The 12,470-nt window shown below is 45.2% G+C and overlaps 1 protein-coding gene across 9 annotated transcripts in view; it reads left to right on the forward strand.

Annotated features, from left to right (window-relative positions):
- The first annotated feature begins 4,889 nt into the window (after nt 1-4,889).
- The window catches only part of GPR155 (G protein-coupled receptor 155), a 55,373-nt gene continuing 47,792 nt past the window's right edge, over nt 4,890-12,470 (forward strand). For 4 of the 9 annotated variants that reach the window (XM_030580034.1, XM_030580042.1, XM_030580040.1 and 1 more), the window contains exons 1-2: nt 4,890-4,946; nt 7,553-7,636. The gene's annotated coding sequence lies outside the window, so the exon portion shown is untranslated. Of the gene's footprint in view, nt 4,947-7,552; nt 7,637-9,270; nt 9,491-10,945; nt 11,034-11,081; nt 11,688-12,470 lie in introns of those variants that run through there. The other 5 variants (XM_030580035.1, XM_030580039.1, XM_030580036.1 and 2 more) reach the window with 4 other exon arrangements.

Here is a 12,470-nt window from a genome sequence, read left to right on the forward strand (position 1 = left end):
GACTTCAAAAGGGATCAGGACTCAAAAGGGCTACCCTGTAATGGCAGCTCCAGGCTGGGGTGGAACCAGGCACTGGAACTGATAACAAAGAGCTTGTCTCTCCTTTGCTCTTGATGACACTCTCGTCCCTACCCCCAGGCTCAGCCAGTGCGGAGGAAGCTGTCTGACTGGGATGCAGAGGGGACAAAAGCCAGACCTGGTGTGAGGAAAGGAAAAGGAGAAGACTGGATAAGGCTTCTGGTGAGAATAGAATGGTAGGAGGGTGAAGAGAAGAAATGTGCCTGAGAGGTTGACATTGGTTGGACAAGGAGACTGGGATGCGGAGTTAGGGTGCAGAGCCAGGAACTAGCAGGTCAGGGAGACTGGGAGCTGTGGGGGAGATTGGAGTTGGGAGCCACTGAGAGAAGTTGGGTAGGGGGATGGCTGGGAGACAGTTAGCTGTGGGAGGAATACTGAGATTAGATGAGGCACTGGGGTGAGAGGACTAGACTGAGACTGGCTGGGCAAAGAGACTGAAACAAAACTCTGGGGGCAAGGGAGACTGAAATTGGGGAGGGAGACTATGGCAGGATGAAGGTGAGAAACAGATCAGACAAGGAGCCAGGAGGGAGGAACTCTTGACTTACAGCTGAGCAAAGAGACTGGAGACAAGGATTTGAGGCAGGAGGGAGAGACTAGGAGTGGTTGTGCAAAGAGACTGGAAGTGGGATGAGAAGCCTGAGTAGTGGAGACTGGGTCTGAGTAGGCCAAGAGAAGGGGACTGAGACAAGGAGCCAGGAGGAGACGGGGAAAAGAGCAGGATTTGGACAAGGACAGATTGGAGGAGACAGAGTAGAGGGGGTCAAGTTTGGAGTCCTGGGCAGAAAAGTCTGTGACCATTACAGCACACTCTCCTCCAGAGCCTATCAGTTATTCCATTGGCTCAAGTGGCAGAGGTCTACACAGTGAATCTAAAGGTTTTAAATCTGCTGACAGAATTTTTAGGGGAGGGGAGTTCACTTTGCTTTTTTAAATATTTAGGATATTACAATTTTGTGTATGTGAATGGGTGGGTAAGTGAAAGAACTAAGGCTGTCGATTAATCACAGTTAACTCACGCAATTAATTCAAAAAAATTAACTGTGATTAAAAACATTAATCATGATTTATCACACTGTTAAACAATAGCATACCAATTGAAATGTATTAAACATTTTTGGATGTTTGTCTACATTTTCAAATATATTTATTTCTATTACAACACAGAATACAAAGTGTACAGTGCTTACTTTATATTATTTTTATTACAAATATTTGCACTGTAAAAATGATAAAAGAAATAGTATTTTTCAGTTCACCTCATACAAGTGCTGTAGTACAATCTATTTATAATGAAAGTTGAACGTACAAATGTAGAATTATGTACAAAAAATAACTGCAATCAAAAATAAAACAATGTATAACTTTAGACCCTACAAATCCACTTAGAGTAGTGAAATACCAATGGGCCTCTGCGTCACACAGTGACTGTAGGATTAGATAGGTAAATAAATGGATTTTAGCAGTCAGGGGAAGGCCTTGGACATAATGTGCTTAAAAGTTAGAAAAAACTGTAACTGAAGAGAAGTTGTAAAAATGCTGAGCTCAGAATGTGGCTGATAAGAAAAGAGGGACCTCTAATTATCACAGACGGTTCCAACTAGTTTGAACAATAAAGAAGGGTTGTGTATTTTGAGTCAGTAATTACTTTAACATACCAATGTTACCTTGAAGCTGTACCTGGTTATACACAAGCTTCAGCTGAAGGAATATTGGTCAGCAGCTAGGAAGAAGTATGGTAAAGATTTAAAAAGAAGAAAAAAAAAGACTTGGAAAAAGGGAACCCAGTCAGAAATCTTATCTACCTCAGGCCTAAGAACAGAGTCTAGCCCTAACCTGCTAAAATTAGTAATTGGCAATGACATCACTTTTTTGTTAAAGGGTAGAAAAGGGTGAGCTCTTAGATGGCTCATCACTAGTATCTGGCTGACCAAACTGGAGCCAGTCAGCATAGGTTGTATAGCTGTAGTAACTGCTTATCTTTTAGGCTTTTAAACATGTTTAGAGCAATTACATAAATATTTGGATTTAATGAAGGAATTTATGGTTAAATTAGTGTCTGGCAGTACCCTCTATTAGTATTGGCAACAGTTCCAGTAGTGCCCTGTCCTCTTAATTATTTACCACTCTCCCAATTTTTATATCATCCAAAAACTTTATTAGTGGCTTTTTTTTTTAATTCTTCCAGGTAATTGATGACATTGCCTAGTGTAGGCTGTGGGACCCCACTAGAAACACACCCATTCAATGATGATTACATTTTAAGACCTATCAGTTAGCCAGATTTTAAACCATTTAATGTGTGCCATGTTAATTTTATATCATTCTAGTTTTTTAATCAAATTGTTGTTACCAAGTCAAATGCTTTACAGAAGTCTTTTACATCAACACTACTAACTAAACTTGTAATCTCATCTAAAAAAACATATTGTTAGTTTGACAGCGTCTAGTTTCCATAAACTCATGCTGACTGGCATAAATTATATTACCCTCTCTTTATTATCAAGCCCTGTATCAGCTACTCCATTATCTTGCCTGAGATCAATGTCTTACTGACAAACCTATAGTTACCCAGGTCATCTCATTTATCCTTTTTAAATATTGGCACATTACCTTTCTTCCAGTCTTCCCAAGTGTTCCAAAACATATTGAAAATCAACATTAAGGTCCAACTCTTCTAAAGCTCTTGGATGAAAGGTATGTGGGCCTACTGATTTTAAACATGTTTAAGTGTTGTAGCTGTTTTTTAATATTGTCCCAATGTAGTGGACAGAGAGTGCTATCACATCATATGATATGACTATACCTATTTCACCCCCCAAATACAAAACAGAAATATTTATTGAATACTTCTGCTTCTTCTGCATTATTATTGATAATTCTTCCATTTTCATCCAGTAATGGACCAAAGCAATTGTTAGGAATATTTTTTCCCTAATATTGAAAATAAAAGCTCTTCTTGTCCTTCACTCTGTTGGCCATAGATTTCTCCTTGCTTCCCTTAGCTATCAATTTTCTACAATTCCTAGCTTCTGTTTTATATTCATTACTATCAAATTCCCTTGTCTTCAATTGTTATGTTTATTTTTTATAGAGACGTTCACTTCCCCACTAAACCAGGTTCATTTTTAAACCAATATAGCCGCATTCCTCGATTGTGGATTTTTGGGCATCTAGTAAAGTGTTCTTAAACAATTCCCAATTATTCACATTTCTCTGATTTACAATTGTTTTCACCTTTGTGAAATATGGTACTCTTAAATTTCTCTCTCTCTGTGTGTATATATATATATAATATACTGGTCTAGACTTTATTCTTTTTGCACATTATAAATGTGATCAAGTCATGATGAATATGATAAATATGATCAAGTCTTATTATTGCAAGATCACCTTCACTGAAGGTGTCTTCCACCTTCAAATTCTCAACTAGTTCCTTCCTATTTGTCAATCAAATCTAGAATAGCCTCTCCCCCTTTCTCCGCCTTCTCTAATAAAAAGTTGTCCGATGGGGGCTCCCCTGAGGCCTATATAGCAAACACATGAGCTTGGGCATCCCTTGATGGAGTTGTGTGCAAGGGGAGGGAGGCAGGAAGCACCTAGAACTGTGAACAAATAAACTGTCTGCTGTGTTCAAGGAAGTAGGACTTTGTAAATAAGAAGGAATGCATCAGAGAAATAGCTGACTCCAAATCAACTTTTCCAACTAATTGAAGCAACCCACTACACCCACGGCCGGTGCAAGGAAGTTTCGCGCCCTAGGCGAAACTTCCATCTTGCGCCCCCCCAGCCCTGCAGCAGCTCCTCGCCCTGAAGTGTGCCCGCCGCCCCCACAGCAGCTCCCCTTCCCCTGGCCCGAGAAGCCCTGCAGTACCTCCCCACCCCACCTCACCTCTGCTCCGCGTCCTCCCCGAGCACGCTGTCCTGCTCTAATTCTCCTCCCAGGCTTGCGGCGCCAAACAGCTGATTGGCGCCGCAAGCCTGGGAGGCGGGAGAAGTGAAGTAGCAACTGCGCAGTGGAACCCCTGGGCTGCTGGTGGCACGCTGACCCAGGCATGGGTGGCAAGTTTGTAGAAATTTTGGTGGTGCCCAGAACCTGCCCCCCAAACTCCGCCCCCACTTGCCTAAGGCTCTGGGAGGAGTTTGGGGGGAGAGCTCTGGGGTACAGGCCCTGAGCTGGGGATTAGGGTGCAGGAGGGGTGCAGGCTTTGGGATGGAGTTTGGGTGCTGGGTGCAGGCTCCGGGCTGGGGCAGGAGGTGGGTGTGCAGGAGGGGGTGAGGGGTGCAGGCTTTGGGATGGAGTTTGGGTGCAGGCTGGGGGTGGGGGTGTAGGAAAGGGTGAGGGGTGCAGGCTCTGGGATGGAGTTTGGGGGTGGGAAGGAGCGTGTGGGAAAGGGGAGGTGGTGCACACTCTGGGAGAGAGTTTGGGGGTGGGAAGGAGTGTGTGGGAAAGGGGAGGTGGTGCACACTCTGGGAGGGAGTGCATGCTCTGGGAGGGAGTTTGGGGATAGGAGGGAGTGCAGGGGGATGAGGGTTGGGGCTGAGGATGAGGGGTTCATGCTGCAGGGGGGCTCAGGGTTGGGGAAGAGCATTAGGGTGCAGGAGGATGAGGGTTGGGGCTGAGGATGAGGGGTTCATGATGTGGGGGGCTCAGGGCTGAGGCAGAGGATTAGGGTGTGGGGGGCTGAGGGGTTTGGGGTGTTGGAGAGACTCAGGGCGAGGGCGGAAGCACAGGGTAAGGGCAGCCTGCCCTGCCAGGAGGAGCTGAGGGGCACTAGGACCCTGGGGCAGCAGACAGCAGTTCTGCCGGAAGCCGCTCCACTCCAGCAACAGAAGCAGGCAGGGGAGAGGCGCTGCAGCTGCTTTCTGTGAGGCACGGACGCGGCGGGGCGTGGGCGGGGGGCGACACGCGGGGGTCGGGGCCGGGGCCCGGGCCCGATCCAGGCAGGGCCGGGGGAGAGACTGAGCTCCAAATATTGCTGGAGCAGGGCCCCCAGCCCTGAATATTGCTGGTGCTCGAGCACCGCAAACATATAGAACCGGCCCCCTACAAACCCTGGGCTGCTGGCTGCCGCGGCGGCGCCCTGACCCAGGGGACACCCTGGGCTGCCGGCTGCGGATGCTGCCGGCAGCTCCGAGTCCCTCTCGATCCCAGCGGCAGCGACCACTCAACTACTTAAAAAAAAATTGGGGGGCGCTTTTTGGTGCCCCCAAATTTTGGCACCCTAGGCAACCGCCTAGTCTGCCTAAATGGTTGCACCGGCCCTGACTACACCCTCGAATTTTGGCTAACAGCTCAAGTAAAAAAAGGATAACAGTACTGTATTCTCTGTCCGGTAGTACTTTCTGCTACATTATTGACATCGGTGATGCAATGGTCATCTGTACAGTATTTAATTAGTATTGTACTGAGGACAATGTGGTTATTTTTCTCACTGTGTAGTCTATAATTAGTTGAGTTAAAGAACTAGTTTAACATGTTAAAGGCATGCTGCCTTGTGTACATGAGGTTGTTAACGTGCTTAGCTAACATCTTCCAAGTCCTAGTCTAGACAAGGCCTTCCTATGCTAGGGAGCACGGGTTTGAGGATCGTCCTTAAACAATGTTCCCACTAGTGAAGCTAACTCACCTCCCTCCCCGCCACTAATTTTTTTTTGTTATTCCCTTCCCACTTTTTTCCATTTGTGAGCATCTCTTCTGAGTTTGTTGTCCTCTCATTAGCTTCTCCTTTTTGTTGTCCTGCCTCTTCATTTTTTTTTATCCTCCTTCCATTTCTGTTTCTCCCCTTTTCTGTTTTGTTTTTTCTCCCCCACGCTGATCATACACATAGCACATTATTGCAAAAGGAACAGTATGAAATTGACGTTATCTGACACTGTTTCACTCTGCTGCTTCTGTTGGATATGCTCTGTGTGCGGGAGCATCAATGACACAGGCCAATAAAATTATCTGCTGCCGGGAACAGAGGAAAGATAGACAAGCAGTGTCCCCAAAATCAGTACTGAACCCGTCACCTCGCATGGTGCAACAGAGCACTATGTTGCTGAAGGTGCTGCTTTGAGACAACTTGTACTTAATGGAAGATTTCACAGCCATTTACACAAGAGTAAGGGTCCTAACACTGGTGTCCTGTCCACTGGTATTTATGTTCTATCTAAATTCCCCTATAGTTTCAAATTGAGAAACTACTTTTCTCTTTCTGTTGTGTGGTGTTACTGACCCAGAATATCTACCATGTTTCATCCTAGAAGTGGTGCATTTGTCCTTCCATCATTTAGTCTGTAAAGGATTTTCAGTCCAGTCAGGAAGAAAGATGTTTTATAAGTGCAAATTATTATTTCTTGTATGTCTTTATTGTTTATTTTTCTGTCGTTGATATTCAAGGAGTATCAATCATAAAATACTTGTTTTCATAAGTCTGTATTCTAAGTAGAAATCTGATTTTTTCCCATTTCATTTATTCTTTTCTCCTCTTGATTATCTTTTTTTTTTCTTTCAGTGGTGCTTAAGACTGGCACATCCCAGATGAATTGTTTTCAACCTTTTTACCAACTTGTGATCTCTTACTGAACTTTAAAATATGGAAGTTGAAGTTATATTACTATCAATGTTTTCTTTTACCTCCACTCCTCCTTTAATGGTGTTCCCCACAATACCTCAAAAACAGAAGTGTTAAGACTCAGGATAGGAGCACTTTCATGGATTTAGGGATGTGCATCTGACTACCATGCTCAAAACAGAAGGAACACTCCCACCACTGAGACAATCCCTTATGGTAGCTACTGGTGAGGTGGGAAAGATTATGCAGTGCCACTTTAAAGTCTCCTGCAGTTCCTTTTCCAAACATTTTTGTTCCTTCAATGCCCCCTTCGGTTTTGGTTAAGGGCTTTTATATCTCTTTTTTTACATAAATCTTTTCATTATCCTTGCCCTAAGTATTCTGTTCATGTTATTTCTCCCCTCCCGCCTTCTTAAAATATAACATCCTATTTGTTCCCTTCAACTTCCCATATGGATTTGATAGGTTCAGGGAGCCAAGATTGACCCATTTGGGGGAGAGAATTTTTGACAAAAAATAAAGTTTCTTTTTAAGTTGTCTGTCATGTGTCCATCCTTTTACTTCTGCAATTGCTGGTGCTCAGTCTCTTTCTTTGTTTTCCTCTCTGGTTTAGCTACATGCCAAAAGCTTGTATTAAGTCTTTTTCTTGTGTGTGAGATTCTTGTTTATTTAGTTTAAGTCCCCAGGTTTGGTTTGGTTTTTTAATTGACTCTCTGAAGAAACTATGAAAACTCCCCTGCCTTTAAGTTCCACTGTCCCAGTTAGGAGGGCTAATGGCACAGATATGTGTGTCTCAAGTGTTCAGAACACAGAAAACAAGCTGTTTTGGGCTTTGAGCTTTTGGAAGTTATATATAGAGAGATTGCCTTCTTTGTATAACTTCTCTTTCATTTTAAAGTTGTTGTTCCCTTCAGACAGATGGCAGTGATATCAGAGCAGAAGCAACACGTGACTTAGTTCCTTCCTGCTCACCCACCAGCAAGCCGCGTGGAAAATGGGTAAGTCATTACCTGATTTCTCCTTCCTCCAATAGTGGGTTAAGAAGAGGCAACTTAAAGTCTGATTCCCCTTTCCAGCAGCAAGAGAATCACGATTATTGATTCTAAATACCCAACTTAAGTTATCATGTAGGGCATAATTAATTATAAGGCCAGCCTTTGCAGGTTATATATTAACAAAGTTTGGAAACTCAAGACTCTAGTTAAATTACTAGAACATTCATAGGATGTGCTAAACAAGTGACAACAAATATAGAAAACTATCACCTCCTGACTGATCTCTCTTAGTTCTATGATAACTGTCTCTTTCTGTTATTGTGGAACATTACATGGGTAATGTTTAATTTCTAGTTTTGTTTCTTTTCTAAGTAAACTAGAACTAACGTAGCAAATTCACTTTAAAAGTTTCCACCTCTATGCCCTGCTGTTAGTGTTCGAAGATTTAGAGGTGGGGCTCCTAGCATCTAAATTTTATATACACACTGGCCCTATCCATGGCTGTATATACATAGATTCCATAGGCATATAGCCCCTGGAGCCTTTGTCCCAAGACTCTGTGGGCTTATAGAGCTAAAGCTTTGTGGGCCTGAGATCTGGTTCACGATGTGAAATGTGTCACCTGCTCATGCACCACTGTGACACTATTAAGGGAATGATACAGCAAGTTTCTCAGAGAAAGGCCCACTCCCTACTCCTTCAGGCTTCCAAGAATTGATTCCAAAAGCTATTGAGAACTAACACCCAAAGATGGAGTCTCTCTCAGCCTTGGGAGAATAGGGGGCCAGAATCTACAACCCCTTCTTTCCTCCCAAGGCTGTGAGCAGCTCTGTTCCTTCTAATAATGAAAAGCGACTCTGGCTCATTTGGGAGAGGTCATTGCTCTGCTCTGTGAGGTCACAGGGAATGAGGGGGGGATGCTGAGGGCAGGTCCTTTGACCACCTTCCCCCCCCCACCACCCCCCCGAGATAGGATTTTGGAAGGGGTGGGTCAGGGCCAAGACTTGAGATCAGATATATAGTTCCCATCCCCCCTGTGCAAGGAAATGCAGGGATAAGGTCTGAGGCCTCCCTTTCCCTCTCCAAGAGGCGTTGAGGTGCATGATAAACCTACAACCCCCAGACTAAGGAAACTTGGGGACACATCCATAGCCACCCAATAGTAAGGATAGGAGGGGACAGCTCTGCAGCCCCATCATAAGGAGGCGGGGATAAATCTGTAACCCCTCCCTCCAGCAGGCGTGCTGGGGAGATAGACCCACACCCCCAAGGAGCTGGGGGGTGAGTCTGTGACACCCCCCCCCATCTGAGAGAGGAGCTGGAGGCTGCTCTGTGTCCCCCCTCCCAGAAGCCGCTCCCTGAGACAGAGAGGGCAGGTCCAGCGGCTGCATCCAGCATGGGGCTTGGGTCCCGTGGGCAGTAGCCCACCGAGCGCCGCCATCTTGAAGGCTGCCGGCCCCCTCCCCGCTCCCGGCTCAGCAGCGGCGCGGACTGGCGGCGATGCGCGCCCTGCTCCCCTCCCCCGGCTGGGGCTAGCGCCTGGCTGCACCCGACGCAGGGCGGGCACTTCGACTCGGGCGCCTCCTCTGTGGGGCCGGGTCCTGGCGCGCGTGGGAGCTGGGGCGGCAGCGCCGCGCCTCGCGCTCCATGGGGCTGAGCTGGAGACGGGCCCCAGCCGCGGCGGCCAAGTCCTGCGCCCGGCAGAGGCAGCGAAGGGCACCTCGCAGAGCAGAGAAGGCCCGGGGCAGCGGCCAGTGGCCGGGCACTGAGGGGGCCCCAGCACCCAGGGGCTCCGGAGCCGGCATGTGCGGGCCCGCGCTGGGGCTGTGACCGTCGCGGGGAGATCTCCCGAAATCAGTATGTCCTTGGGGGCGGTCAGGCGCGTGCAGAGGGGGGTCAGCCGGTCCCTGCGCCACTGTGCTCTGCCTTACGTAAGGCTGCGCTGGACGCGGTGCGGGTGTTTCATCTCATTGCTGGGCACAGCGAGATCGTCTGTGCGGATGCCCGGGCTGTTTCCTCCCCAGAGGCGCTCAGCCTGCCCACAGGAAGGAGAATTTGTGCTTGTTTTTAGCTGCCTAACTTCTGCAACACCTAACAACTGTGGCTGCAGTAGGCGCTTTGCAGTGTGTGTGTGAGAGAGCGAGAGAGAGAGATTATGTGTGTGTAATTTACCTGTTAATATTCACTCAGAGCTATCCAACACATCGTATTTACTGGTAAACATCATCTCCTTCCAAAACTAGTGTTGGTTACAGGGTGTTTTCAGTGTTATTCTAAACACCTCTGGTACAGTTTGCCACTGGCTGATTGTGTAGGTGCCGAATCGGTGTTTCATCGGTCTTAGCGTTGACTTGTTTATTTTTTTGCATCAGTTATTTTCATACTTCACTTTGTCTATTTTGACATGTATCTGCTGTGTATATCTGTTAAAGTAGTTTTAGTTTAAAGTAACACACCACCAAACTAAACACTTAGGAAACCCATCTAGCCTTCCTTTTCCTTTTCATCTTCCAGCTTTTTCCTCAAGTCTGTTGTCATGCAGCACAGTGCAATTAGTTTTGTACTTCTCAAACACAAACATTTCCCGATCATGAATATGCTTACTCAGACACAGAAGGAGCATAGTAGGCACTCAGAGAAAATAAATATGAAGTACCAATAATAAGGCTTTGCTTTTCACTGTATGTTTAAAATAATTTAATAAAAGTGAGTGATTGTATCTCAGATCTTACAAGTTGGAAAACTGAGGCACTGAAGGTTTTTTGTTCCTTTTAAAGGGATGCTGAATCTAAAAATCTCACTTCTGTGTGGAAAATGTTTTACTGACTGTTATGGCATCAAAGATCACATCTACAAATAAAACATCAAATTACTATAACTGAAAGAGAGTAGGGGGAATATTTTTCTTTTCTTGTTTACTTTGTGCAATTGGCAACACTTCTGCATATTGTTAGGGCTTTTCTACACACAGAATTTACACTCATTTAACTTACTTAGTTGGAAGCCACACCTTTTAGTTATATCAGTGATATTTTGTATGTAGACCAGGGCCTTCATTTCATTGCTTCTTTTGTGTAGTCAGTTTTCTTAGTAGTTGTTTCTGTAGCATCTAGGCACTTTCACACAGTAACAGTGCAGGGAAAAAATTAAAAATAGGAAATATTTTAAAACCCTAAACAATGTGGAGGGGGACAAAGGAGAAGGTTTGGTACCTGAAACTACTTTTAGAATTGACTAGATTTCAGACTAATGGTGTCCCTTTTCAGTGATTTGCCCAAGGTTACACTATTGCTCTTCATTTATTCTCCTCAGGCTAGAAGACAGAATGGCAATGTACAGGAGTGGGATCTGTACCAATCATTTCTCACCACTACAGTATCTTTTAATTTAAAGCACTACGGTGATGCAATTAACTTCCTCTTTTTGGTGATTTTATTACTCTAGCCAGTTTTAAAAGTGGTCAGACCTATTCAGTATTCTTCTAATGTGAGCACCTGAGATGAGAACTCTTTCACGATAGATGTTGCCCCTTCTTTCAAGGTTTCCACTTAAATGAGTTTGTCCAACAGAACTATAATGTGTTCATCACCATCAGGACATCATTATATTGCAGCACGTTGTAAATGAGGTGATCTGCTCTGTGAGAATGATCTCAGGATCCATTAACAATTTACAGAATCTCTCCAACAAAATCAGCATTTTTCTGGTAGAGAGTCCCTCTGGGAATTTTGGGGAGGGTCAGTAAGAAGAATTTTTGGGCATTTCCTTTAAAAGTGGAGGGAAGAGTGAAGGGGATCTTCAGGCACCAGAGGTGGAACCCAGCTGCTTGTGCTAGGGTTTAGGCATAGTTGCCAGTATTTAGAAGAGTGTTTTAGGGTACCCAGATTGGCGGGTTGCGATCGATCTATTGGGGATTGATTTATCACGTGTAGTGTAGACGTGATAAATGGATCCCCAGTCGCTCTCCTGACTGCTGAACTCCAGCTCGTCGAGAGGCAGAAGCAAAGTTGATGGGGGAGCCGCAGCAATCGACCCCGTGCTGTGAGGACACAAGGTAAGTCGAACTAAGATACATTGACTTCAGCTACGCTATTCTCATAGCTGAAGTTGCATATCTTGGATCGATTTCTCCCCCCCACACACACACACACACCCTCCCTGTGTAGACCAGGCCCAAGAAACAGTACTGTGATCAAAGCAGGGATCTGGGAGTTGCTCTAATTACTAGCAACTGGAGAGTTTGGTTTGTGTTTTGGTAAATGTTAGTGCTTTACAAATACTTATCAATACACCCACCACTCATGTGAAATAGGTAGCTAAGTAAGTTTTATTGTCTCCGTTTTACAGATAGGGTACTAAGTTAGTGTTAGAGCGAGGGTTATAGAATGCAGTAGGTCCTTATGCTCTGCTGCTTTTTAGTCCACTACTAGACCAGACTTCCTCTTGTTGAGCTATCCCTCCTTGTGACCAGTGGCTACAATGCAGCTGTCCTTAGCACAAATGGCAGCCTAGGCAATACTCTCTCAAAGAGTCATAAATTAGTCAGCAGGTCCTCAAAAATAGGTGCATTTGTGACTAACTTCTCCTTCACCCTTCTCTGGAATAAGGGGAAAAAGTGGGAGGCCAGGCCTACACTACAAACATCAGATGGTGTAGCTATGCCAGTCGGGCTTCATTTGTGACTGACATCTGTGCTAGGACAAACTCAAAAGGTAGCTGCACTTATATTGGTAAAACTGCTTTTGCACGGATAGCTTATTTCATTTGAGTGGATATAGTGGGGGAGGGAGGTGCTAGACTAAGCTACATGAGCAAAAACACAGTTTTGCTGGCATAA

Source organism: Gopherus evgoodei, chromosome 11 (genome assembly GCF_007399415.2).
Source record: "Gopherus evgoodei ecotype Sinaloan lineage chromosome 11, rGopEvg1_v1.p, whole genome shotgun sequence".
Classification (NCBI taxonomy): Eukaryota; Metazoa; Chordata; order Testudines; family Testudinidae; genus Gopherus; species Gopherus evgoodei.